General features: G+C 43.3%; 1 protein-coding gene across 1 annotated transcript in view; it reads left to right on the top strand.

The window, feature by feature from the left end:
* Nucleotides 1-6,225: 6,225 nt before the first annotated feature.
* The window catches only part of LOC120053752 (unconventional myosin-IXb-like), a 120,066-nt gene continuing 98,907 nt past the window's right edge, over nt 6,226-27,384 (top strand). Inside the window, exon 1 of the mRNA XM_039000970.1 lies at nt 6,226-6,602. The gene's annotated coding sequence lies outside the window, so the exon portion shown is untranslated. The remainder of the gene's footprint in view (nt 6,603-27,384) is intronic.

Below are 27,384 nucleotides of genomic sequence, written 5' to 3'. Positions count from 1 at the left end.
CAAGTTCCACAGACATGTGACTGACAGAAATGGAATAATGTGTCCCTGAACAAAGGGGGGGGGGGTCAAAATCAAAAGTAACAGTATCTGGTGTGGCCACCAGCTGCATTAAGTAATGCAGTGCATCTCCTCATGGACTGCACCAGATTTGCCAGTTCTTGCTGTGAGATGTTACCCCACTCTTCCACCAAGGCACCTGCAAGTTCCCGGACATTTCTGGGGGGAATGACCCTAGCCCCCACCTTCAGATCCAACATGTCCCAGACGTGCTCAATGGGATTGAGATCTGGGCTCTTCGCTGGCCATGGCAGAACAATGACATTCCTGTCTTGCAGGATATCACGCACAGAACAAGCAGTATGGCTGGTGGCATTGTCATGCTGGAGGGTCATGTCAGGATGAGCCTGCAGGAAGGGTACCACATGAGGGAGGAGGATGTCTTCCCTGTAAAGCACAGCGTTGAGATTGCCTGCAATGACAACAAGCTCAGTCCGATGATGCTGTGACACACCGCCCCAGACCATGACGGACCCTCCACCTCCAAATCGATCCCGCTCCAGAGTACACGCCTCGATGTAACGCTCATTCCTTCGACGATAAACGCAAATCCGACCATCACCCCTGGTGAGACAAACCCGTGACTCGTCAGTGAAGAGCACTTTTTGCCAGTCCTGTCTGGTCCAGCGACAGTGGGTTTGTGCCCATAGGCGACGTTGTTTCCAGTGATGTCTGGTGAGGACCTGCCTTACAACAGGCCTACAAGCCCTCAGTCCAGCCTCTCTCAGCCTATTGAGGACAGTCTGAGCACTGATGGAGGGATTGTGCGTTCCTGGTGTAACTCGGGCAGTTGTTGTTACCATCCTGTACCTGTCCCGCAGGTGTGATGTTCGGATGTACTGATCCTGTGCAGGTGTTGTTACACATGGTCTGCCACTGCGAGAACGATCAGCTGTCCATCCTGTCTCCCTGTAGCGCTGTCTCAGTACGGACATTGCAATTTATTGCCCTGGCCATATCTGCAGTCCTCATGCCTCCTTGCTGCATGCCTAAGGCACGTTCACGCAGATGAGCAGGAATCCTGGGCATCTTTCTTTTGGTGTTTTTCAGAGTCAGTAGAAAGGCCTCCTTGGTGTCCTAAGTTTTCATAACTGTGACCTTAATTGCCTACCGTCTGTAAGCTATTAGTGTATTTTCGACTGTTCCACAGGTGCATGTTAATGAATTGTTTATGGTTCATTGAACAAGCATGGGAAACAGTGTTTAAACCCTTTACAATGAAGATCTGTGAAGTTATTTGGATTTTTACGAATTATCTTTGAAAGACAGGGTCCTGAAAAAGGGACGTTTCTTTTTTTGCTGAGTTTATAAAGATCATCATAACATACAAACCTCACTGGGCAGCATTGCAAAATAAAATGTACTCATACATGTTATTCAATATTTTACCAACATCGTTTGTGCGCGTGAACATGCGTCTGCATAGCAAAGCACTAAAATAGAAATCCTAACACCTCGATCACACCTTCAGAAACATTGCATTTTGGTACACCAGAAGTATATCAATTTCCAATGGAACACTGTACTTGCCTTGCAGCATTGCATTGTAGCATTGCATTGCAGAGGCAGTTGCAGTGCGTTCTGTATGGTGCATACAGTGGATTTACCAAACATAAGTAATGCTACAGTGCTGCACGGCAAACACAGCTTTCCATTGGAAATTAATGTACTTCTGGTGTACCAAAACACAATAAAGCTGCAGGTGTGATCAAGGAGTTATTGGATATCATGAAGCTACAAACCCACTTGATGCTTGAAATACAAATTAGGAGAGATTCACTAAAGATATCTAGAAACTAACCAGGTTTCCCTTTTTATCAGCTAAAATGAGGACCATATGAATGTCAGGTAAAATAAGAACCCAATGTTAATCCCCCATCTCCCAGGACAAAGCTAGCTAAATGTCCATGAATGTTGTTTGTGTGTTCTGACCTGCCCCCAAATGAATATACAGTGCATTTGGAAAGTTTTCAGACCCCTTGCCATTTTCCACATTTTGTTACGTTACAGCCTTATTCTAAAATGGATGCAATCGCTTTACAATCTACACGCAATACCCCATAATGACAAAGCAAAACCAGGTTGTTAGAAATTTTAGCAAATGTACAAAAAAACAACAACTGAAATATCACATTTACATAAGTATTCAGACCCTTTCTCAGTACTTTGTTGAAGCATTCCCATTCTTCTCTGCAGATCCTCTCAAGCTCTGTCAGGTTGGATGGGGAGCGTCGCTGCACAGCTATTTTCAGGTCTCTCCAGAGATGTTCGATCGGGTTCAAGTCCGGGCTCTGGCTGGGCCACTCAAGGATATTCAGAGACTTGTCCCGAAGCCACTCCTGCGTTGTCTTGGCTGTGTGCTTAGGGTCGTTGTCCTGTTGGAAGGTGAACCTTCGCTCCAGTCTGAGATCTTGACCACTCTGGAGCAGGTTTTCATCAAGGATCTCTCTGTACTTTCCCTCGATCCTGACTAGTCTCCCAGTCCCTGCCACAGAAAAACACCCCCACAGCATGAAGCTGCCCCGTAGAGATGGTGCCAGGTTTCCTCCAGATGTGAGTTCATTCTTGGTTTCATCAGACCAGAGAATCTTTTTTCTCATGGTCAGAGTCCTTTAGGTGCCTTTTGGCAAACTCCAAGCGCACCTGTCATGTGCCTTTTAATGAGGAGTGGCTTCCGTCTGGCCACTCTACCATTACTGCCTGATTGGTGGAGTGCTGCAGAGATGGTTGTCCTTCTGGAAGATTCTCCCATCTCCACAGAGGAACTCTGGAGCTCTGTCAGAGTGACCATCGGGTTCTTGGTCACCTCCCTGACCAAGACCCTTCTCCCCCGATTGCTCAGTTTGGCAGGGAGACCAGCTCTAGGAATAGTCTTGGTGGTTCCAAACGTCTTCCATTTAAGAATGATGGAGGCCACTGTGTTCTTGGGGACCTTCAATGCTGCCGAAATGTTTTGGTACCCTTCCCCAGATCTGTGCCTCGACACAATCCTGTCTCGGAGCTCTACGAACAATTCTTTCGACCTCAAGGCTTGGTTTTTGCTCTGAAATGCACCGTCAACTGTGGGACCTTACATAGACAGGTGTGTGCCTTCCCAAATCATGTCCAATCAATTGAATGTACCACAGGTGGACCGCAATTCATTTGTAGAAACATCTCAAGGATAATCAATGCAAACAGCATGGATCTGAGCTCAATTTCGAGTCTCATAGCAAAGGGTCTGAATACTTATGTAAATAAGATATTTCAGTTTTTTTATTTAATCTAAAAGCCTGTTTTCATCTATTTATATATATATATATTTTTTTTTTGAATAAGGCTGTAACGTAACAAAATATGGAAAAAGGGGTCTGAATACTTTCCGAATGCACTGAACAAAAATATGAACATGGGAGCCAGGCCGACCCACTGGGGAGCCAGGCCCAGCCAATCAGAATGCGTTTTTCCCCACAAAAGGGCTTTATTACAGACCAAAATACTCCTCATTTTCATCAGCTGTCTGGGTGGCTGGTCTCAGACGATCCCACAGGTGAAGAAGCTGGATGTGGAGGTCCTGGGCTGGCGTGATTGATTACACGTGGTCTGAGGTTGTGAGGCAGGTTGGATGTATTGCCAAATTCTCTAAAACAATGTTGGGTGTGGCTTATGGTGGAGAAATTAACATTAAATTCTCTGGCAACAGCTCTGGTGTACAGTCCTGCAGTGAGCATGCCAATTACACACTCACTCACAACTTGTGTTGTGTGATAAAACTGCACATTTTAGAGTGGCTCTTTTATTGTCCACAGCACAAGGTGCATCTGTGTAATGACCATGCTGTTTAATTAGCTCCTTGATATGCCACACCTGTCAGGGGGATGGATTATCTTGGCAAAGGAGAAATGCTCACTAACAGGGATGTAAACAAATTTGTGCACAACATTTTTGAGAAATAAGCTTTATGTGAGTATGAAACATTTCACCATCTTTTATTTCAACTCATGAAACATGGGTCCAACACTTTACATATTGAATGTATATTTTTGTTCAGTTTAGTTGGTTCACATTTTGTTGTCATTTTTTAAGCTGTGTGTCATGATCGTGTCTGGTGTGGATGGACAAAATCACCCTTTCGTCAAAAAATATTCTGGGAAGAGCTGTATCAACACCTGTTGGTCATTTAATGAAATTGCATGTACTATTCACAGACAAAGTTGTCAGTGCATACTCTTACCACATGGTGCTGATTTTGGCTCATTTATACTAGCAGAAGCCACTTTCAACTTGCTTTGTACTTTGTAAATCACATGAGCCTTGGTGTGGACCGATTTAGTTATAAAGCCAAACTAAGCACTGCAATCAGGCCAAGTGGATGATATTTACAAATTGACACGGAATCATTCATTATCAGTAGGAAGCACTGTCTTCTGACAATCCTGGAATTTGGAGGTAAAATCGGGCATTTCTAGGTTTGATCAAACATCAGTATACTATACTGAACAAAAATAAAAACACAACATGTAAAGTGTTGGTCCCATGTTTCGTGAGCTGAAAAAAAAGATCCCAGATTTTTTCCCATACACACAAAAAGGGTATTTCTCTCAAATTTTGTGCACACATTTGATTACATCGTTGTTAGTGAACATTTTGCCAAGATAATTAATCCACCTGACAGGTGTGGAATATCAACAAGCTGATTAAACAGCATGATCATTACACAGGTGCACTTGTGCTGGGGATAATAATAAAATGCCACTCTAAAATGTGCAGTTTTGTCACACAACACAATGGCACAGATGTCTCAAATTTTGAGGGAGTGTGCAATTGGCATGCTGACTGCAGGAATATACACCAGGGCTGTTGCCAGAGAATGTAATGTTAATTTCTCTACCATAACGTCATTTTAGAGAATTTGGCAGTACGTCCAACCAGCCTCGCAAACGCAGACCATGAGTAACCACGCCAGCCCAGGACCTCCACATCCAGCTTCTTCACCTGTGGGATTGTCTGAGACCAGCTACCCAGACGGCTGATGAAACTGAGGAGTATTTCTGTCTGTAATGAAGCCCTTTTGTGGGGAAAACGCATTCTGATTGACTGGGCCTGTCTCCCCAGTGGGAACAAAAATATAAACGCAACAATTTCTAACATTTTACTGAGTTAGTAAAATCAGTCAATTGAAATAAATAAATTAGGCCCTAATGGAGTTCATATGACTGGGCAGGGGTGAAGCTTTGGGTGGGCATAGGCCCACCCATGGCTTCACCCCTATTTCAATTGACTGATTTTACTATCTTAGTAAAATCTTAGAAATTGTTGCATGTTGCGTTTATATTTTTGTTCAGTATAGTTGAATCAGACTATGATACCAGTTTCTACCAAACATACCCGGACATGTCAACAACAAATGTAAACGTATAACTTGTAAAATACTTACCTTGGTTCTTTACCGGTAGTAAAATGCCTTTATTGCATGATGCTTTTCCATTGCAGGTCTAAATGTTACCACAGGTTACCAAAGATACTTTTAACTAAGTTTTACCCTGTGATGTCACTGCACTCAACGTTTAAAGTGCATCACTAATCTAATATCTGTAGATGGCGCTGAGCAATTACATGTTTGGTGGAACAGTGAGTTAGTTGCATTGTATGGAATATCCAGATAGGCTAAAAGTATTTCTCCAATAGAAATCCCCGATCACACTTGTGGGCGATGTCATGGCGACGTTGACTAGCAAAGCTCATGCGTAGAAGCAGCACGTTGGGTCGAATGAGCCTCACGCGCCAAACTGCGCATGTGCAGGCCGTCAACTCAAAGGCACTCCTTCGCTATAAAGTTGTTTTTGACGAAAATAAAAAACGTGTCAGTTTGTCACTTTCCCGAGGTTGGAATAATAACATGTTCATCTACTTAAGACACTGGCTAGAATCTAGGTTGTGCCTTTAGATTTAGAGAAAGGTAACAACTAATAAATTATTTTTCACTCCTCTTATTGACTTCTCAAACACCAAACCTCGGCCTGGTCTGTTTGGTCGGTTTCGCAAGCGTTCCAGGAAGTCTTGCGTTGAAGCGCCTCTGGGTTTAGAAACTCTTTGGAATATCACTTGCGTTTTTTTCTCAACTTTTTTTTCACCGCGCGGAGCCTCGAGCTTGCGAGAGAAAGGAAGTAGCTAGCAGCAAACCAAATAATCATTGTAGTCAACTCGCGAAGCCAGGCAGTAGACTTGAAATGATGTACGATTAAATTTATTTTACCACATCAAGGTTACAGTATTTGGGTAAGATAGCCATTGAAAATAGGTATACTACATTGTAGAAAAATAACTTTGCGGCATGCTTCTAAACCGTTTTGTGATTAGCTACTATAAGCATATGTTTAGTGCTCGATTCTGAACGGCAACGTCCTTAGCTATGCTAACGTTAGCTGGAAGTATTTGGTTGGTTATCCAGTTTTGATTTAATCAAAAAGGGAACTACAAAATATTATTTCTGAATTGTCTATCAGTTGTATGCGGGAAATACAATAAGGAGTCAACTCAGACAATGAGAAAAACAACTGAACAAGGTAAGATACATTATTAGAATGCTTGTTTTGAACAAAAGTTTGTAAAGGAACAGATCATGAAAGCTGGGAAGCCGATATTAGCCAGAATTGTTGTACAGTATCCAAATAATTTGTTGTAGGAGTTTTAGTGCGCAAAGTATCTTGACAGTCATCATTTTTTCATAATATTAGCTAACAGATATTTCACTGTTTACAGTTCATTGATGTCTGATAATTCGAGTTACATTATTGTCTACGTCCTCTCCCAAATCGATACAAACGTATCATGTCACTCATTCAGAAATGAAAACGGCCTAATTTTCTTTCTGTCCTGACGAATTGTGTTGCAGCAGTTAGATATATATCCACTGACTGTATGGTTGACTTTGGAACGAGCAACATCACACTTAGAATGCTGAATAGTTATTCCATTGTTATTCGATCAGCCAGACAAGTTGGTTTTAAACTAAACAACAATACCCACATGTCACTTATGCATTCTGATAACCAGTGGGGTGGGCATCATTTGTGGAACGTTCCAACAGGAATCTGTTCCAAAAACGTTGTAAAGCACAAGGTTGCCAACAAACAACGCATACAAAGTAGTATGATCAATTCACCTAGCTAACTAGCTGACAAATAGGTATCAACTCACCACGCAGGTTATTCTTAATGTTTGTAAAAAAATAAATTTAAAAAGGGTACCAGAGTGAGGACAGACTTTTGGAATAAACGTGGTGAGTGAAAAACTTTAAATAAATAGCCCACTCCCTACTCAGTATCTTATTCTGACGCTATACAATGTGTTGTTTGTTGACAACCTTGTTATTTACAACGTTTTTGGAACAGATTCCGGTTGGAATGTTCCACAAACTATACCCACACTAACCAGTGCTCGTGCTCATTGTCTGAGCGTACACATATACAAGCGTAGTCTACGGACTTTTTATTGCACAAATGACACATTTTGGAGCAAAAAAGAGTAGGTGAGCCAAACTTCATAGTTAAAGAAATTTAGTCCCATGTCCTTTCACCTCCACCCAACCACATGTTGCCAAAATGCTCCACAGCACTGTAAGCACATGAATATAATGTAGGAGCTGTGGAAAAACCTGTAACTGAAAAGACCAAATAAGAACAGTACATTTAGGTGTAGGTTTCGCTGAAAAGTCTGTCATTCTTGGTGTTGTTTCCAGTGTCAAATGTGGCAAGTCATTTCCTCCTGATGAAATAATGTATCTACACTTCCCTCTCTTGAGCTGCTCTGTTTGCCATATGTGTCTGCATTAGTGAACCTAACCAATTCAACTACTTTGTTGAGAGATTCCTGTGCTGAACAAGATACAGCGGCCATTTCAGCCCCTAACTCCATCATAGTAAACGTGATTGCGGAACAGGAAACAAACTAATAAATATAGACTTCCGTAGCTGACTCAAATGCCTTAGAATGCTAGTTACAGACATGACATACACTACCATTCAAAAGTTTAGGGTCACTCAGAAATGTCCTTGTTTTTTTAAATAAAAGCACATTTATTTGTCCATTAAAATAACATCAGGCAGTGTTCCTCTGTCCAGTGTGAGGTGTCTGTTTCTCAAACTAGACACTCTAATGTACTTGTCCTCTTGCTCAGTTGTGCACCGGGGCCTCCCACTCCTCTTTCTATTCAAATCAAAGTTTATTTGTCCCGTGCGCTGAATACAACAGTGAAATGCTTACTTACAGGCTCTAACCAATAGTGCAAAAAAGGTATTAATCAATTTTAGGTGAATTAGGTGAACAATAGGTAAGTAAAGAAATAAAAAGCAGCGTAAAAGAGGGGTTGGGGGGGGGGGGCACACAATGCAAATAGTCTGGGTAGCCACTTGATTACCTGTTCAGGAGTCTTATAGCTTGGGGGTGAAATGGCAGCAGTTTTACGGGCGCCCAACCAATTGTGCTATTATGTTTTTTTTCGCGTTATTTGTAACTTATTTTGTACATAGTGTTTCTGCAACCGTATCTTACGGCAAAAAAAGAGCTTCTAGATATCAGGAGAGCGATCACTCACCTCGGATGAGACACCGATTTTTTTTCTTCAACAAGCAAGACGCACAGGACATTCTCCAAACACCTGACAGGGCCAACATCCCCGTTATTTGCAAGAGGAAGAAACGCAGGTACAGGGGACACAGAGCGGGATGCCTCGTGAGGACCCGCAGAAGGCGAGTGGGAAAGCTGCCGTTACCGTCAATACTACTCGCCAACGTGCAATCATTGGACAATAATTTAGACGAGGTACGATCCACGAATATCCTACCGACGGGACATCAAAAACTGTAATATCCTATGTTAAACGGAATCGTGGCTGAATGACAACATAGATATTCAGCTAGTGGGATATACGCTGCACCGGCAAGATAGAACAGCACACTCCGGTAAGACGAGGGGGGGGGGCGGTCTGTGCATATTTGTAAACAGCTGGTGCACGAAATCTGAGGAAGTCTCTAGATTTTGCTCGCCTGAAGTAGAGTATATTGTGATAAATTGCAGGCCACACTACTTGCCTAGAGAGTTTTCAGCTATACTTTGTGGCTGTTTATTTACCACCACAGACAGATGCTGGCACTAAGACCGCACTCAGTCCGCTGTATAAGGAAATATGCAAACAGTAAACCATTCACCCATAAGAGGCGTTCCTAGTGGCCGGAGACTTTAATGCAGGGAAACTTAAATCAGTTCTACCAAATTTCTATCAGCATGTTAAATGTGCAACCAGAGGGATTTTTTTTTTAGATCACCTGTGCTCAACACACAGAGATGCGTACAAAGCTCTCCCTCGCCCTCCATTTGGTAAATCCGACCACAACTCTATTCTCCTGATTCCTGCTTACAAGCAAAAATTAAAGCAGGAAGCACCAGTGACTCGGTCTATAAAAAAGTGGTCAGATGAAGCAGATGCTAAACTACAGGACTGTTTTGCTATCACAGACTGGAACATGTTCCGGGATTCTTCCGATGGCATTGAGGAGTACACCACATCAGTCACTGGCTTTATCAATAAGTGCATCGAGGACGTCGTCCCCACAGTGACTGTACGTACATACCCCAACCAGAAGCACTGGATTACAGGCAACATTCGCAATGAGTTAAAGGGTAGAGCTGCCTCTTTCAAAGTGCAGGACTCTAACCCGGAAGCTTATAAGAAATCCTGCTATGCCCTGCGACGAACCATCAAACAGGCAAAGCTTCAATACAGGGCTAAGATTGAATCATACTACACCGGCTCCGATGCTCGTCTTATGTGGCAGGGCTTGCAAACTATTACAGACTACAAAGGGAAGCACAGCCGCGAGCTGCCCAGTGACACTAACCTACCAGACGAGCTAAATCACTTCTATGCTCGCTTCGAGGCAAGCAACACTGAGGCATGCATGAGAGCATCAGCTGTTCCGTATGACTGTGTGATCTCACACTCCGTAGTCGACGTGCGTAAGACCCTAAAACAGGTCAACATTCACAAGGCTGCGGGGCCAGACGGATTACCAGGACGTGTGCTCCGGGCATGTGCTGACCAACTGGCAGGTGTCTTCACTGACAATTTCAACATGTCCCTATTGAGTCTGTAATACCAACATGTTTCAAGCATGTGCCCAAGAACACAAAGGAATCCTGCCTAAATGACTACAGACCCGTAGCACTCACGTCCGTAGCCATGAAGTGCTTTGAAAGGCTGGTCATGGCTCACATCAACACCATTATCCCAGAAACCCTAGACCAACTCCAATTTGCATACCGCCCAAACAGATCCACAGATGATGCAATCTCTATTGCACTCCACGCTGCCCTTTCCCACCTGGACAAAAGGAACACTTATGTGAGAATGCTATTCATTGACTACAGCTCAGCGTTCAACACCATAGTACCCTTAAAGCTCATCACTAAGCTAAGGATCCTGGGAATAAACACCTCCCTCTGCAACTGGATCCTAGACTTCCTGACGGGCTGCCCCCAGGTGGTGAGGGTAGGTCTGCCACGCTGATCCTCAACACTGGAGCTCCACAGGGGTGCGTGCTCAGTCCCCTCCTTTACTCCCTGTTCACCCACTACTGCATGGCCAGGCACGACTCCAACACCATCATTAAGTTTGCAGACTACACAACAGTGGTAGGCCTGATCACTGACAATGATGAGACAGCCTATAGGGAGGAGGTCAGAGACCTGGCCAGGTGGTGCCAGAATAACAACCTATCCCTCAACGTAACCAAGACTGAGATGATTGTGGACTACAGGATAAGGGGGAACTAGCTTGCCCCATTCTCATCGACGGGGCTGTAGTGGAGCAGGTTGAGAGCTTCAAGTTACTAGATTGGTCCAAACACACCAAGACAGTCATGAAGAGGGCACGACAAAGCCTGTTCCTCCTCAGGAAACTAAAAAGATTTGGCATGGTTCCTGAGATCCTCAAAAGGTTTTACAGCTGCAACATCGAGAGCATCCTGACTGGTTGCATCACTGCCTGGTACGGCAATTGCTCGGCCTCCGATCGCAAGGCACTACAGAGAGTAGTGTGTACTGCCCAGTACATCACTGGGGCTAAGCTGCCTGCCATCCAGGACCTCCACACCAGGCGGTGTCAGAGGAAGGCCCTAAAAATGACCACCCCGGTCATAGACTGTTCTCTCTACTACCGCATGGCAAGCGGTACCGGAGTGCCAAGTCTAGGACAAAAAGGCTTCTCAACAGTTTATTCTGGTTAGAGACAGTTTGCGCTGTTCTGTGAAGGGAGTAGTACACAGCATTGTATGAGATCTTCAGTTTCTTGGCAATTACTCGCATGGAATAGCCATCATTTCTCAGAACAAGAATAAACTGACGAGTTTCAGAAGAAAGTGCTTTGTTTTTGGCCATTTTGAGGCTGTAATCGAACCATCAAATGCTGATGCTCCAGATCCTCAACTAGTCTAAAGAAAGACAGTTTTTAATTGCTTCTTTAATCAGAACAACAGTTTTCAGCTGTGCTAACATAATTGCAAAAAGGTTTTGTAATGATCAATTAGCTAATCCAAGTTTATCATTTTAAAAGGCTAACACAACGTGCCATTGGAACACAGGAGTGATGGTTGCTGATAATGGGCCTCTGTACGCCTATGTAGATATTCCATTAAAAATCAGCCGTTTCCAGCTACAATAGTCATTTACAACATTAACAATGTCTACACTGTATTTCTGATCAATTTGATGTTATTTTAATGGTCAAAAAAAGTGTTTCTTTCAAAAACAAGGACATTTCTAAGTGACCCCAAACTTTTGAATGGTAGTGTAGGTTCATATTTGCTCCTTACCTCAGTACATATCTCAGCAGATATGGTCCAATTATACTTGCGTTGGTTTCATAAGCAACCCTTTTTCCTTTTCACAGAGGCAAACCCCTCTATACATTGCTTTTGCATAAGCAACTCAGCAGATGGAGAACCTCTTTTCAGAAAAGTCTCATCAGTTTGATTAATTCACCATAACTTAACCATGTTGCCTAGCCAATATCTAATACAGGAACCGTTCTGTCTTATCAAGCACACCATGTTATTTCGAATTACACAATAGCACATACTTTTTTTTCATGCTGTTTTATTGTAGGTTAGTTCCTAGGCCCTACATTTTTTCTTCTCAAACTATAGCCTCAATGATGTTCATTTAGTATAGCCTACTTCATGGGATTGGGCTGCTTTATCTCACAACCTTGAGTGTAGGCTTGTTGTGGTTTCATGTTTTTAATCATGCAGAAATACTTGTTAATTTTTGGGATAATGGCCTTCAGAAGAGGTTTTAAGCGAAGTGATGTAGATGCGTGGGTAAGTCTAGTGAAGAGATGAGTGTGAAATCTGCCCGTGAACCATCTCTGGTTATCTTATCTCCCAAGCCCATTCCTGAAGGTGTCTGTCTGAGTTTCTGATGATGACTCACGACCTCACACGGCTACTTTGTGAAATTAGGTCAGAGAAAGTTTATTTAAAGTAGGCCTTTTGAGCTTGGCTTAGTAGATTGAAACCATTCCGATTAATAGGCATCCATAGTAACACTTGGAATGTGGAGCAGGATTTGTGGAGCAGGATTTGTAGCCCAGTGCTGGCAGTGCAGTGTGCTCTGTTACAAATCCTAATGAGTCACTCTGCTCATCCAGGGTCAGATTTTCGAAATCCCCCAAATGGTTAAGGATAGTATTTGGGGTTGGGTTATCTGATCCTAGATCTGTGGTTCGAGAACTTCTATCTCTAGCTAGTGTGGCGCAGGTTTGTAGCTCAGTGTTCTCTAGAAACCCTAACGAGTCCCTCAGCTCCCTGGTCTGTTTATATGCTGCCTAGTCTACCTGTGGAAAGTTGTCAAAGCCACCTGCTGTCCCATGATACTGTAAAACAGAGGCTCGATAGTTATTCAGTGGCATGGAAACTCTATTGTAGAGATTTAAGGACTTGTGCTCACTGTAAGAGAAATAAGCTAGGCCAAGTTGTAACTTTATTTTGGCTGCTTTGAAAACGCGTCTAATAGAAACTTGTTAAATCAGTAGAGAAATGAGGATGAATTAGCCAAAATGTACTATTTGACAACATTGCTGAGGACATTTCTTGGCTTGAAGGTTGTAGAGGCCTGTCTGTGTTTTTCGTGGAAGCGGTTTTCTGCCTTTGTGTCTCCAGTTGAAAAAAACTGGGATGGGCAGGGAGCATAGAATTTTCAAAAAAATATAGACGAAGCCATCGACGACATCACCCCGTTGTTTCCTATGAGAATGTTCAGTGGCGCATTTGATGATCAGGAAGTGTCATTTCACCATGTCACCATTTTGATACATGGAGGAGTTTTTGAAAACATTGCATGCGCAGTTTGAGCTACTCTAGGATGTGACATTGCAGGTTAGCTCAGTGCTGCCCCCTCTCATGGAGTACCTTAAGTGGAAGGCTGACCGAGCTACTGCAGACTGCCATTAGCAACTCAATTATCTTTATAACCTTTTTTGTCTGTGTGTGGTTTTAAAGTAATCGGTTCAAGGACATACAGTACCAGTCAAAAGTTTGAACACACCTACTCATTCCAGGGTATTAATACATTTTTACTATTTTCTTAATTGTAGAATAATAGTGAAGACATCAAAACTATTAAATAACACATGGAATCATGTAGTAACCCAAAAAGTGTTGAACAAATCAAAATAAATTTCATATTTGAGATTCTTCAAAGTAGCCACCCTTTGCCTTGTTGACAGCTTTGCACACTTTTGGCATTCTCTCAACCAGCTTCATGAGGTAGTCACCTGGAATGCCTTTCAATTAACAGGTGTGCCTTGTTAAAAGTTAATTTGTGGCATTTCTTTCCTTAATGCGTTTGAGTCCATATTATGGCAAGAACAGCTCAAATAAGCGAAGAGAAACAACAGTCCATTACTTTAAGACATGAAGGTCAGTCCATACCTTCAAAAGTTTCTTCAAGTGCAGTCACAAAAACGATCAAGCTCTATGATGAAACTGGCTCTCATGAGGAGGCTCTCACAGGAAAGGAAGACCCAGTGTTACCTGCTGCAGAGGATAAGTTCATTAGAGTTACCAGCCTCAGAAATTGCAGCCCAAATATATGTTTCACATAGTTCAAGTAACCACTACTAAAGGACACCAATAATAAGAAGAGACTTGCTTGGGCCAAGAAACATAAGCAATGGACATTAGACCGGTGGAAATCTTTCCTTTGGTCTGATGAATCCAAATTTGAGGTTTTTGGTTCCAACTGCCGTGTCTGTGAGATGCCGAGTAGGTGAACGAATGATCTCCGCATGTGTGGTTCCCACCGTGAAGCATGGAGGAGGAGGTGTGATGGTGTGTGTGTGTGTGCTTTGCTGGTGATACTGTCAGTGATATATTTAGAATTCAAGGCACACTTAACCAGCATGGCTACCACAGCATTCTGCAGCGATACGCCATCCCTTCTGGTTTGAGCTTAGTGGGACTATCATTTGTTTTTCAACAGGACAATGAACAAAAACACATATCCGGGCTGTGTAAAAGCTATTTGACCAAGGACAGTGATGGAGTGCTGCATCAGATGACCTGGCCTCAACCCAATTGAGATGATTTGGGATGAGTTGGACCGCAGAGTGAAGGAAAAGCAGCCAACAAGTGCTCAGCATATGTGGGAACTCCTTCAAGACTGTTGGAAAAGCATTCCTCATGAATCTGGTTGAGAGAATTCCAAGAGTGTGCAAAGGGTGGCTACTTTGAAGAATCTCAAATATAAAATATATTTTGATTTGTTGAAGACATTTTTTTGGTTACTATATGATTCCATATGTGTTATTTCATAGTTTTGATGTCTTCACTATTATTCTACAATGTGTAAAAATAAAGAAAAACCCTTGAATTAGTAGGTGTCCAAACTTTTGACTGGTAGTGTACATCTGGCGAAATAGAATCATTTATTGGTTCCATGTTTGTGTACAAAAAAATATCCACGAATATTGACCATGAAGTTCGCCATTTCCCCATTCACTATAATCGGGGATCCTGGAAACGATGCCTGCAGTACCGTGGTCGGCCTTCAACTTAAAATCTTCTATGTGAGGGGGCAGTCGTCCTCCCCTGGCTGGGAGGGAGGAGTGTTCCTTTGTTAGTGTAGTTTACCTTTCTGCTGCTTTTCGACAGTAACAGCAGTGTTACACTTGTGTACACACCCTGATGTTATACTAGGGAAATTGTCTTTCCATAGCTAGGGCTGACAGTGAGGCCTTGGGAAGTGCATAATCAACAACCTCTGCATAATGAAAACAGTTGCTTTGTGAGAAGGTGTTAAAGTTCACAGTTAGCCATTGTTATGACAAAAATGTAAATGTAAGCTGAAAAGTACCAGTGGCCTGGCTTTGACCCCAAGTGAGAGCAGATCTGCCGGTGCCATGGCCCAGTGAGACGCCGGTGCCAGCCTACGTAGATTGTAATGCTCAAGTCTGAGCCTTTTGGATCACACTGGGGTAAATCCTGTATGGAAATGCTTTGTCAGTTTACTCACCAAGCTACTCATTCACTGTCTCTAGTTTTCAAAAGGATGACGACAAGTTGTCATTATGTAGGCGTATTACAGTTGTGCACTCCGATAAGAATAACATGTGTCTCGATTTTAGATTTTCATTCATGCCAATGACAGAATGAGTTATTCTGTACCACCATGATTTTTTAACACTGTAACAATTGGTTCTTTCTTATAAGCTCATCAGGGTTCCCTGAACTGATATTTTCTGAAAGCTTGTCCAATGTAGACTAGGAGATGGTGTTGCAGGTTTTGGGCCCAGGTCCTCTGTGTGTCTGTCTGTGGCTTTGATCAGAGCAAGCCTTTAATCCAAAGGAGCCCTGCCTGCAGAAAATTGACAGGAATGCTCCTGGGTGTGTCATCTTGTGGGGAGAGGGAAGAAAAAGAGCTTTGAATTCTGCAGCGAGCAGCTAACCGAGCTATGCGGTACGATTTGTGATGTGCGTTTGGTACAAACGTATGGCAAACACTTAGGATAGAGGGAAACTGATTGCTTGGAAGGCACTCCACATTCTTTCTGGCAACTCTGATCTCTCAATGTGGGCAATCCTGAGTTTATTGTAACTTTTATAAATAGCTGTAATTACAGTGTATAGTGAAAAAGGCAGACAGTCAATTTGAAGATGGCCTAAATTTGTTTGGTGCTGTTGTGCTTAGCCTTCATTCAGCTCACCACAGCCATCATAAAATAACATACTCAAAGTGAAACATAATGAAATCATGATGATGATCAAAGACTAAACAATATGTTTTAGCTGGAGATTTGGTGTAATGTTCACCCACACAATGCAACAACCTTCTAGCACAGGATCACATGAAAAGTGTGTGCTGTCAGAGTCATGGACAGATGACTGTGATATTTTTAAAAGCCACTTGTTGCATCATGCACGTCAAACGACCTATCCCGCAAGATAGCATAGGCTTAGACAAGGTCATAATATGCACTTTCAAAGACCACATCACAGGTTTACGGGCAGCCCCTGTAGATGTGTTCCCTGGTTGTTTGTTCCAGACAGGGAGGTAGGTATACAGATACCCTTTAAAAGCACTACATTATCTCTCAACCACAATTTAAGCCTTTGCCCAAAATGCATTCAGGTGAGAGGTTGTAGGTGGAGGGAATTGCTCATAAATATTAATTTTGGAGGTGGGTAAAAGTAGTTGTACCTGATCCCAACACTTTTTCACTAAAGCATATTTACCAGACGTCCACTGAAACACTCTGATAATAAAAGTATATGCATTGCGGGCAGACATGGCTCTGGACCAGAGGTTGACCGATTAATCGGAATGGCCGATTTAATTAGGGCCAATGTCAAGTTTTCATAACAATCGGTAATTTTGGACGCAGATTATTATTTTTTTAAACCTTGATTTAACTTTTTTTTTTTACCTTGTCAGCTCAGGGATTCAGTCTTGCAACCTTACGGTTAACTAGTCCAACGCTCTAACCACCTGCCTCACGAGGAGCCCGCCTGTTACACGAATGCAGTAAGAAGCCAAGGTAAGTTGCTAGCTAGCATTAAACTTATCTTGTAAAAAACAATCATAATCACTAGTTATAACTACACATGGTTGATGATATTACTAGTTTATCTAGCGTGTCCTGCGTTGCATATAATCGATGCGGTGCGCATTTGCGAAAAAGGACTGTCGTGGCTCCAACGTGTACCTAACCATAAACATCAATGCCTTTCTTAAAATCAATACACAGAAGTATATATTTTTAAACCTACATATTTAGCTAAAAGAAATCCAGGTTAGCAGGCAATATTAACCAGGTGAAATTGTGTCACTTCTCTTGCGTTCATTGCACGCAGTCAGGGTATATGCAACAGTTTGGGCCGCCTGGCTCATTGCGAACTAATTTGCCAGAATTGTATGTAATTATGACATAACATTGAAGGTTGTGCAATGTAACAGGAATATTTAGACTTATGGATGCCACCGTTAGATAAAATACAGAACGGTTCCGTATTTCACTGAAAGAATAAATGTTTTGTTTTCGAGATAATAGTTTCCGGATTCGACCATATTAATGACCTAAGGCTCGTATTTCTGTGTGTTATTATGTTATAATTAAGTCTATGATTTGATAGAGCAGTCTGACTGAGCGATGGTGGGCACCAGCTCGCTCGTAAGCATTCATTCAAACAGCACTTTCGTGCGTTTTGCCAGCAGCTCTTCGCAATGCTTCAATAATTGCGCTGTTTATGACTTCAAGCCTATCAACACCCGAGATTAGGCTGGTGTAACCGATGTGAAATGGCTAGCTAGTTAGCGGGGTGCGCGCTAATAGCGTTTCAAACGTCACTCGCTCTGAGACTTGGAGTAGTTGTTCCCCTTGCTCTGCATGGGTAACGCTGCTTCGAGGGTTGTTGATGTGTTCCTGGCTCGAGCCCAGGTAGCGGCGAGGAGAGGGATGGAAGCTATACTGTTACACTGGCAATACTAAAGTGCCTATAAGAACATCCAATAGTCAAAGGTATATGAAATACAAATCATATAGAGAGAAATAGTCCTATAATTCCTATAATAACTACAACCTAAAACTTCTTACCTGGGAATATTGAAGACTCATGTTAAAAGGAACCACCAGCTTTCATATGTTCTCATGTTCTGAGCAAGGAACTTAAACGTTAGCTTTCTTACATGGCACATATTGCACTTTTACTTTCTTCTCCAACACTTTGTTTTTGCATTATTTAAACCAAATTGAACATGTTTCATTATTTATTATTTGAGGCTAAATTGATTTTATTGATGTATTATATTAAGTTAAAATAAGTGTTCATTCAGTATTGTTGTAATTGTCATTATTACAAATACATTTTTTTTTTTTTTAATCGTCCGATAATCGGTATCTGCTTTTTTTGGGTCCTCTAATAATCGGTATCAGCGTTGAAAAATCATAATCGGTCTACTCTGGACAGTTAGCTCACAGTGGTAAGGCGCTGAGTTCCAGATGTCTATTGCCACTTGCGGACTAAGTTTGAATGCCCCATATGGCGTAATAACAAATGATTGAAATGGGGCCTCACATTTATTGTGTAAGAAAAGTGCAATCATCACCTTGACACTTAGGATTAGGTGCTCAATTCAATCCAACTCGCAAAGCAGTATTTACTCAGTAGCTCTTTTTCAAATGGTCAAATTACTAACAGATTGGTCTTGGGTACTGTATAAAAACCTACAACTACTATCAGGGCGACCCCTCTCACAGGTATGCTTTCACTTTTCAGAATTAGACGTGTGTGTGGGCACAGGATTAATATTATAAAGGATTTGAAGAAAATTAAAAAAAAATCTCTGCCCCATGTGGGATTAGAACTCATAACCATTGAACAATGAGCCAACTATTTTAGCAGACTGCACCACCAATCAAAAAAAAAAATTCACATGCACCGAATACAACAGGTGTAGACCTTGCAGTGAAATGCATACCGTACTTACAAGCCCTTAACTAACAATGCAGTTAAGAAAATACCTATAAAAAAAAGAAATAAGAAAAATAATTAAAAATGCAAATAGTCTGGGTAGCCATTTGATTAGCTGTTCAGGAGTCTTACGGCTTGGGGGTGAAAGCTGTTTAGAAGCCTCTTGGACCGCTTGCCATGCAGTAGCAGCGAGAACATTCTATGACTAGGGTGGCTGGAGTCTTTGACAATTTTTAGGGCCTTTGACACCGCCTGGTATAGAGGTCCTGGAAGGCAGGAAGCTTGGCCCCGATGTACTGGGCCGTACGCACTACCCACTGTAGTGCCTTGAGGTTGGAGGCTGAACAGTTGCCATACCAGGCAGTGATGCAACCAGTCAGGATGCTCTCGATGGTGCAGCTGTTAAACCTTTTTGAGGATATGAGGACCAATGCCAAATCTTTTCAGTTTCCTGAGGGGGAATAGGTTTTGTCGTGCCCTCTTCACAACTGTCTTGGTGTGCTTGGACCATGCTAGTTTGTTGGTGATGTGGATGCCAAGGAACCTGAAGCTCTCAACCTGCTCCACTACAACCCTGTCAATGAGAATGGGGGCGTGCTCGGTCCTCCTTTTCCTCTAGTCCACAATCACCTCCTTTGTCTAAATCACGTTGAGGGAGAGGTTGTTATCCTTGCACCTCCTCCCTATAGGCTGCCTTGTCGTTGATCAGGCCTACCACTGTTGTGTCATCAGCAAATTTAATGATGGTGTTGGAGTCATGCCTGGCTGTGCAGTCATGAGTGAACAGGGAGTACAGGAGGGGACTGAGCACGCACCCCTGAGGGGCCCACGTGTTGAGGATCATCGTGGCGGATGTGTTGTTACCTACCCTTACCACCTGGAGGCGGCCCTTCAGGAAGTCCAGGATCCAGTTCCAGAGGGACGTGTTTAGTTTCCGGGTCATTAGCTTAGTGATGAGCTTTGAGGGCACTATGGTGTTGAATGCTGAGCCGTAGTCAACGAATAGCATTCTCACATAGGTGTTCCTTTTTTCCAGGTGGGAAAGGCCAGTGTGGAGTGCAATAGCGATTGCATCATCGGTGGATCTGTTGGTGCGGTATGCAAATTGGAGTGGTTTTAGGGTTTCTGGGATAATGGTGTTGTGAGCCATGACCAGCCTTTCAAAGCATTTCATGGCTACAGATGTGAGTGCTATGGGTCGGTAGTCATTTAGGCAGGTTACCTTTAGTGTTCTTGGGGACAGGGATTATGGTGGTCTTCATGAAACATGTTGGTATTACAGACCCGGACAGGGAGAGGTTGAAAATGTCAGTGAAGACACTCGCATGCTCAGAGTATGTGTCCTGGTAATCCATCTGGCTCCGCGGCCTTGTGAATGTTGACTTGTTTAAAGGTCTTACTTACACGGGCTGGTGTCCGGAACAGCTGGTGCTCTCATGCATGTTTCAGTGTTACTTGCCTTGAAGTGAGCATAGAAGTTATTTAGCTCGTCTGGTAGGCTCGTGTCACTGGGCAGCTCGGCTGTGCTTCCCTTTGTAGTCTGTAATAGTTTGCAAGCCCTGCCACATCCGACGTGCATCGGAGCCAGTGTAGTCCAATTCGATCTTAGTCCTGTATTGAAGCTTTGCCTGTTTGTCGGAGAGCAAAGCGGGATTTCTTATAAACTTCCGGATTAGTGTCCCGCTCCTTGAAGCGGCAGCTCTACCCTTTAGCACAGTGCGAATGTTGCCTGTAATCCAGGGTTTATGGTTGGGGAATGAACGTACAGTTACTGTGGGGATGACGTCCTCAATGCACTTATTGATAAAGCCAGTGACTGATGTAGTGTACTCCTCAATGCCATCGGAAGAATCCCGGAACATATTTTAGTCTGTGCTAGCAAAACAGTCCTGTAGTTTAGCATCTGCTTCATCTGACCACTTTTTTATAGACCAAGTCACTGGTGCTTCCTGCTTTAATTTTTGCTTGTAAGCAGGAATAGGGAGAGTAGAATTATGGTCAGATTTGCCAAATGTAGGGCGAGGGAGAGCTTTGTACGCGTCTCTGTGTGTGGAGTAAAGGTGGTCTAGAATATTTTTCCCCTTTGGTTGCACATTTAACATGCTGATAGAAATAAGGTAAAACTTAATTAAATTACCCTGCATTAAAGTCCCTGGCCACTAGGAGCGCCACCTCTGGATGAGCGTTTTCCTGTTCGCTTATGGTGGTATACAGCTCATTGAGTGCGGTTTTAGTGCCAGCATTGGTCTGTGATGGTGTGTAGACAGCTACGAAAAATATAGGTAAACTCTCTAGGTTGATAGTGTGGTCTACAGCTTATCATGAGATACTCTACCTCAGGTGTGCAAAACCTCGAGACTTCCTTAGATATTGTCCACCAGCTGTTGTTTACAAATATGCATAGGCCCCCGCCCCATGTCTTACCAGAGGCTGCTGTTCTATCATGCCGATAGTGTATAACCCGCCAGCTGTATGTTCTTAATGTCGTCGTTCAGTCCCGACGTGTTGAAACATAAGATATTACAGTTTTTAATGTCCCGTTTGTAGGATATACGTGCTTTCAGTTTTAAAAATGTATTTTCCAGCGATTGAACGTTAGCTAGCAGGACCTAAAGCAAAGGCAGATTAGCCACTCGTCGTCTGATCCTCACAAGGCACCCTGATCTTTTTCAGCGAAATCTCAGTTTCCTTCTCCAGCGAATGACAGGGATCTGTGCCTGGTCGGGTGTCTGTAGTATATCCCTCCTGTCCGACTTTTTGAAGAACAACTCTTCGTCTAATCTGAGGTGAGTAATCGCAGTTCTGATGTCCAGAAGCTCTTTTCGGTCGTAAGAGACGGTAGCAGCAACATTATAGCGGTGGTATTAAAAACTACAATTTCTTGACATGACCTCCATTGTCATCTATTTCTTGTTACGATGGATGTAGTTACGAATATAAACGTATAATCCTCAGACCCTACATGTTTTAAAAAAAAAAGCACGTGTATTTAACAGTAAGCAACAACATTGAATTTGGTCATGTGCAGAAATATGCCTTACTGCCTTTTGAAATGTGTAACGACAGACTAGTCAAGGAAGCATCATGCTAAATATATTGGCACTTACCAAGACCAAATAAGGCGCTCTGTCACCTTTTTATAGTAAGCCTTGAGGTGGTACCACCCAGCACATCTAGAAGGGAGTGTGTTTCATGCCGAACCCCTCCTTTTTAGCTGACGTAGAGGAACCTTCTCAAGGTGCCTCTACTTCACGATTTCAAGTGTAATCATCGGAGGCAAAAAGAGCTAGATTTATTTATAAAATACCAACATGTATCACCTTTGCAATGAACTGTCAAAATGAAAACCAAAATTGACGTGTTTCACTAGAACAGCCTAAAACATCTGTTCAATGGATTTTTTTTTATTTCATGAAAGTTACTCTAATATATTTTTTCCTGTACAGTCGTGGCCAAAAGTTTAGAGAATGACACAAATATTAATTTCCACAAAGTTTGCTGCTTCAGTGTCTTTAGATATTTTTGTCAGATGTTATACTGAAGTATAATTACAAGCGTTTCATAATTGTCAAAGGCTTTTATTGACAATTACATGAAGTTGATGCAAAGAGTCAATATTTGCCGTGTTGACCCTTCTTTTTCATGACCTCTGAAATCCGCCCTGGCATGCTGTCAATTAACTTCTGGGCCACATCCTGACTGATGGCAGCCCATTCTTGCATAATCAATGCTTGGAGTTTGTCAGAATTTGTGGGTTTTTGATTGTCCACAAGTTTTCAATGGGATTAAGGTCTGGGGAGTTTCCTGGCCATGGATTCAAAATATCGATGTTTTGTTCCCCGAGCCACTTAATTATAATTTTTGCCTTATGGCAAGGTGCTCCATCACGCTGGAAAAGGCATTGTTCGTCACCAAACTGTTCCTGGATGGGAGAAGTTGCTCTCGGAGGATGTGTTGGTACCATTCTTTATTCATGGCTGTGTTCTTAGGCAAAATTGTGAGTGAGCCCACTCCCTTGGCTGAGAAGCAACCCCACACATGAATGGTCTCAGGATGCTTAACTCACCTTGTCTTCTCCGGACAAGCTTTTTTCCGGATGCCCCAAACAATCGGAGAGGGGATTCATCAGAGAAAATGACTTTACCCCAGTCCTCAGCAGTCCAAACCCTGTACCTTTTGCAGAATATCAGTCTGTCCCTGATGTTTTTCCTGGAGAGAATTGGCTTCTTTGCTGCCCTTCTTGACACCAGACCATCCTCCAAAAGTCTCTGCCTCACTGTGCGTGCAGATGCACTCACACCTGCCTGCTGCCATTCCTGAGCAAGCTCTGTACTGGTTGGGCCCCGATCCCGCAGCTGAATCAACTTTAGGAGACGGTCCTGTCGCTTGCTGGACTTTCTTGGGTGCCCTGAAGCCTTCTTCACAACAATTGAACCGCTCTCCTTGAAGTTCTTGATGATCCGATAAATGGTTGATTTAGGTGCAATCTTACTGGCAGCAATATCCTTGCCTGTGAAGCCCTTTTTGTGCAAAGCAATGATGATGGCACGTGTTTCCTTGCAGGTAACCATGGTTGACAGAGGAAGAACAATGATTCCAAGCACCAGCCCTCCTTTTGAAGCTTCCAGTCTGTTATTCAAACTCAATCAGCATGACAGAGTGATCTCCAGCCTTGTCCTCGTCAACACTCACCTGTGTTAAAGAGAATCACTGACATGATGTCAGCTGGTCCTTTTGTGGCAGGGCTGAAATGCAGTGGACACTTTTTGGCGGGATTCAGTTCATTTGCATGGCAAGGAGGGACTTTGCAATTAATTGCAATTCATCTGATCACTCTTCATAACATTCTGGAGTATATGCAAATTGCCATCCAAACTGAGGCAGCAGACTTTATGAAAATTAATATTTGTGTCATTCTCAAAACTTTTGGCCATGACTGTACATTCATAAATAATGACCGGTACTGTCCCTGAAGTTAGCTCTCTCAGGAAGGGGGCTGTATGGACCTGTGTGTGTGTGCGGACAGGATGACGGGTTGTTTGCCCGGTTGAGGATTGATAAGCTCCCCCTCAATATGTGGTTAGTGAACCAGGCCCAGAGACATGACAGGCACTCCCCTGCATCAGACTAAACCTGGCTGCACCAAACCCAGTCCCAGCATCCACCCTAAACATGGCTGCACCAGACCCAGTCCCTGCATCCACACTAAACCGTCTGCTCCAGAATCACTGCCATCAGTCAAGGCCACCATGCTTTCTCACTTTCCTCTGACCAGCAGTAGCGGTCCTGGGTGTGCTTTGATTTCCTGTTTGGACCTTTAGCCTACTTTCTGATCTGATACTGAAGCTTTATGAACTTCATAATTTATAGAGCTACTGTAATAGGCACTTTTTCATAGCTGAGTTACTTGAGTCGGTGGTTATGTGAAAAGTAATGTTTATAATAGAAGCAGTGAAGTGCTGCTCTTGAAGAAGATGAGTATCAGTGGCCCGTTTCAGTGTGACAGTGTCCTCTGGAGACCAAGGCCCAGTAAACACACTCTTATAAATAAACACTGCCTTCGTAAGAGAGGAGGACAGGGTGAGAGAACACAACACAGGACTGAAGAGAACTGCTCTTAATGGAGCTCCCACCCACTATTTCTCGAAGTTTAACAGCCCCAGGGATGGGCGCAAAGGAGGGAGAATGGAGGGAAAACAAGAGAAATCAGCCAGACGAGGCAGTAACTGTGACAAACGATTCCCATTGAATGTGCCAGCTAGTCCAGCAGCACCCAACGGCAGCCAGTTTGACTGAACTGAACTCTGTCTGGCTACAGAGTGAGGGGAGGTAAAGAACAGAAGGCCTTGGCGCAGTGTTGTTCAGGATTGGCCGGCATCACCTCGTTGTGTTTGCTTTTGGTCTATTTTTACCTTTTCAAGTCTGTCTGTTCACAGTTGAATGTCTCCATATGTATGTTTTTGAGTAATACTTCTGATGTGTCTGGCTGTATAGTAATATAACAGACATTCCAGTGTCCATATGGAAATAATTTTTATGGTATGTTTGGGTGTTCCACTGAATTGGATAGGGGCAAAGTTGGGGTTTTGGATGGCGTTCGGTTCAGAAAGTTTTCCCTTTGGTGTCAGTCATCAAAACAATTTGCCAAAAGCCATTCAGATCATAGTGTCAGTAAAATGACAGTCTGTGGATTTTCAAGGTTAGAAAGGAGTTATCCTCCCTAAGGTGCTTAGTCACACCTTAATGCATGAATCCCCACCCCAAACATCACCAGGGAGTACGCCACAGTGAAGACTGCTCCAGTGCCCTATTGGATGAGATTACTCAAGACCTCCTTAGTAACAGACAATATCTACATGCTGTTATATGTCCCTGTTTTTTATGGCAATCCCAGTTGAACATATGATTTAGTCTAACGAGATGTAGTCAGGGTCTAATTGTCTGCTTGGAGTAGGAGGGAGCAGAGCGGGAGGGCTTAGCTAAGCATGGACTTGGTGCATCAGCAGGGTTGATGGTTATTCTGGTGCCACAATGGAGTCATGTGTTTGGGAAGTGTTTTTAGAGCAGTGGCCCACATGAGTGCTCACGCACAATATCCCTTCTGTCTGCCTCCTTGCCTCAACTGAATTCTGCCCCTCGACGCACACAGCTGCCCCCACCCCCCTCAGGCTTATCCAGAAGAAATGCAACATTACTGAGTGTACAAATATGCTCCTCTGTGATGTAGAATGAACAGTTGTCAGCTCTAGCGTTAATAGTAAGGTTTACATTTTTCTATGCAAAATTCCATACAGTGTACATTGCAGCCCACTGACTAAACCCCTGGGTCTGAGCAGTTTTCCAGGGCAGAAAGCATTGGGACTCACCACCCGCCAGGATGTCCCGAGCCATGGAACACTCTGGATTTCATTATTGGAAACATGCCACGGTCTGTGTTTCATGTTGACACTGCATTGTTTTTTTCTTCGTTTCGGCTCATCAGCCTGATTGACGGCACATTTACCACCACCATTACTGCCCATGCAAGCAACCTTTTGGATGAACGAATCGTTTGCTGGGAAACTCATCTATTGTCTGCATGCTGGTCAAGGATATAAACAAATTTGTGAACAACATTTTAGAGAAATAAGCTTTTTGTGCATATGGAATATTTCTGTGAGGCTCTCACTTTGGGCCAAAGTCAGGCCACTGGTACTGCTCAGCTGTCATTTACATAACAAAGGCTAAACTGTAAACTTAAACACCTACTCACAAAGCAACGGTCTTGATGATGCAGAGGTTGATTCTGCTCACCCCAAGTCTTTTATGTCACACTCCTGATGGAATTAACTTAACACTAGAGCTTACATTAAGATGAATCGCTGGCGACACACTGGTGTGGTTGAAGTCTTAGGTGGAACTGCAGCATATGGGCTGGGGCCTGATCTAGCACTCTCCACTCATCTCGTCTCCTGGCACTGACACCATGTGCAGGGGAAACAAACTGACTTGGCATCTGGACTTCGTTACTGGAGCATTGCCACATGTGAGGCTATGGGGGCGCATAGCTGGGGAGCTGTGGCCAGGCTTGTTGGATTACCAACCCGCTGTGTAAATTACAAAGAAGGCTTTTATTGAGCATGGGTAAAATTGGTGTTGAATTCCCTGAAGAAGAGAGGGACAGGTTCGATACAGTTTCATCCCGGGGTCATGGTCCAGTTATATATTTTGCAAACGTACGCCCTGCTGCATACTTGCCAAACAGCCCTCTGCGCGGTCTGGAAAGCCCTTTATGAACACAGGGTTAGGTCTATACCTGCCTTCAAGAGATGTGAGATGGTGGCGGCAGCCGGCTACTGGCTATTTGTTTATCTATTGATCAGTTGTGCATGTTTTTGATGTACCTAATCAATACAGTGCAGTCAGCTGAGCATAATCACAGTCATCCCATCATTAGTGCTCTTTCGTTTGGTTTTGGTATATTCCACTGGTTATGGAGCGGATGTCTGGCTGGTTCATTGTTCTTCTTTCCTTTCTTGTCCATCAGCTTAGTTTTATATCAAATTTATCAAATCAAATGCAGTTGGGGATCCCTGTATTTTTTTTCCCCCTGAAGAAAGAAGCAGATGTTCTTGAGCTCATGTTTTATTGTTCATGGCTGGCCAGGCTTAGGAAGCCGAGTGGCGTTGGTGGTGAGGGGGGCTGCCTTCCTCGCTCTGCTGGGGAAGGAGGGGGCTTGCCTGCCTCGTTCTTTTCTGCTGGCCTTTGAGTTTCTCTCGGCCCTGGCCGTCTGCTAGAAGAGTTAAGTCTCCGATTGAGGTGATTCTGAAACAAAGGCAGCGTT

Source organism: Salvelinus namaycush, chromosome 9, assembly GCF_016432855.1.
Source record: "Salvelinus namaycush isolate Seneca chromosome 9, SaNama_1.0, whole genome shotgun sequence".
Lineage (NCBI taxonomy): Eukaryota > Metazoa > Chordata > Actinopteri > Salmoniformes > Salmonidae > Salvelinus > Salvelinus namaycush.
This window is presented reverse-complemented; position numbering and strand designations above follow the sequence as displayed.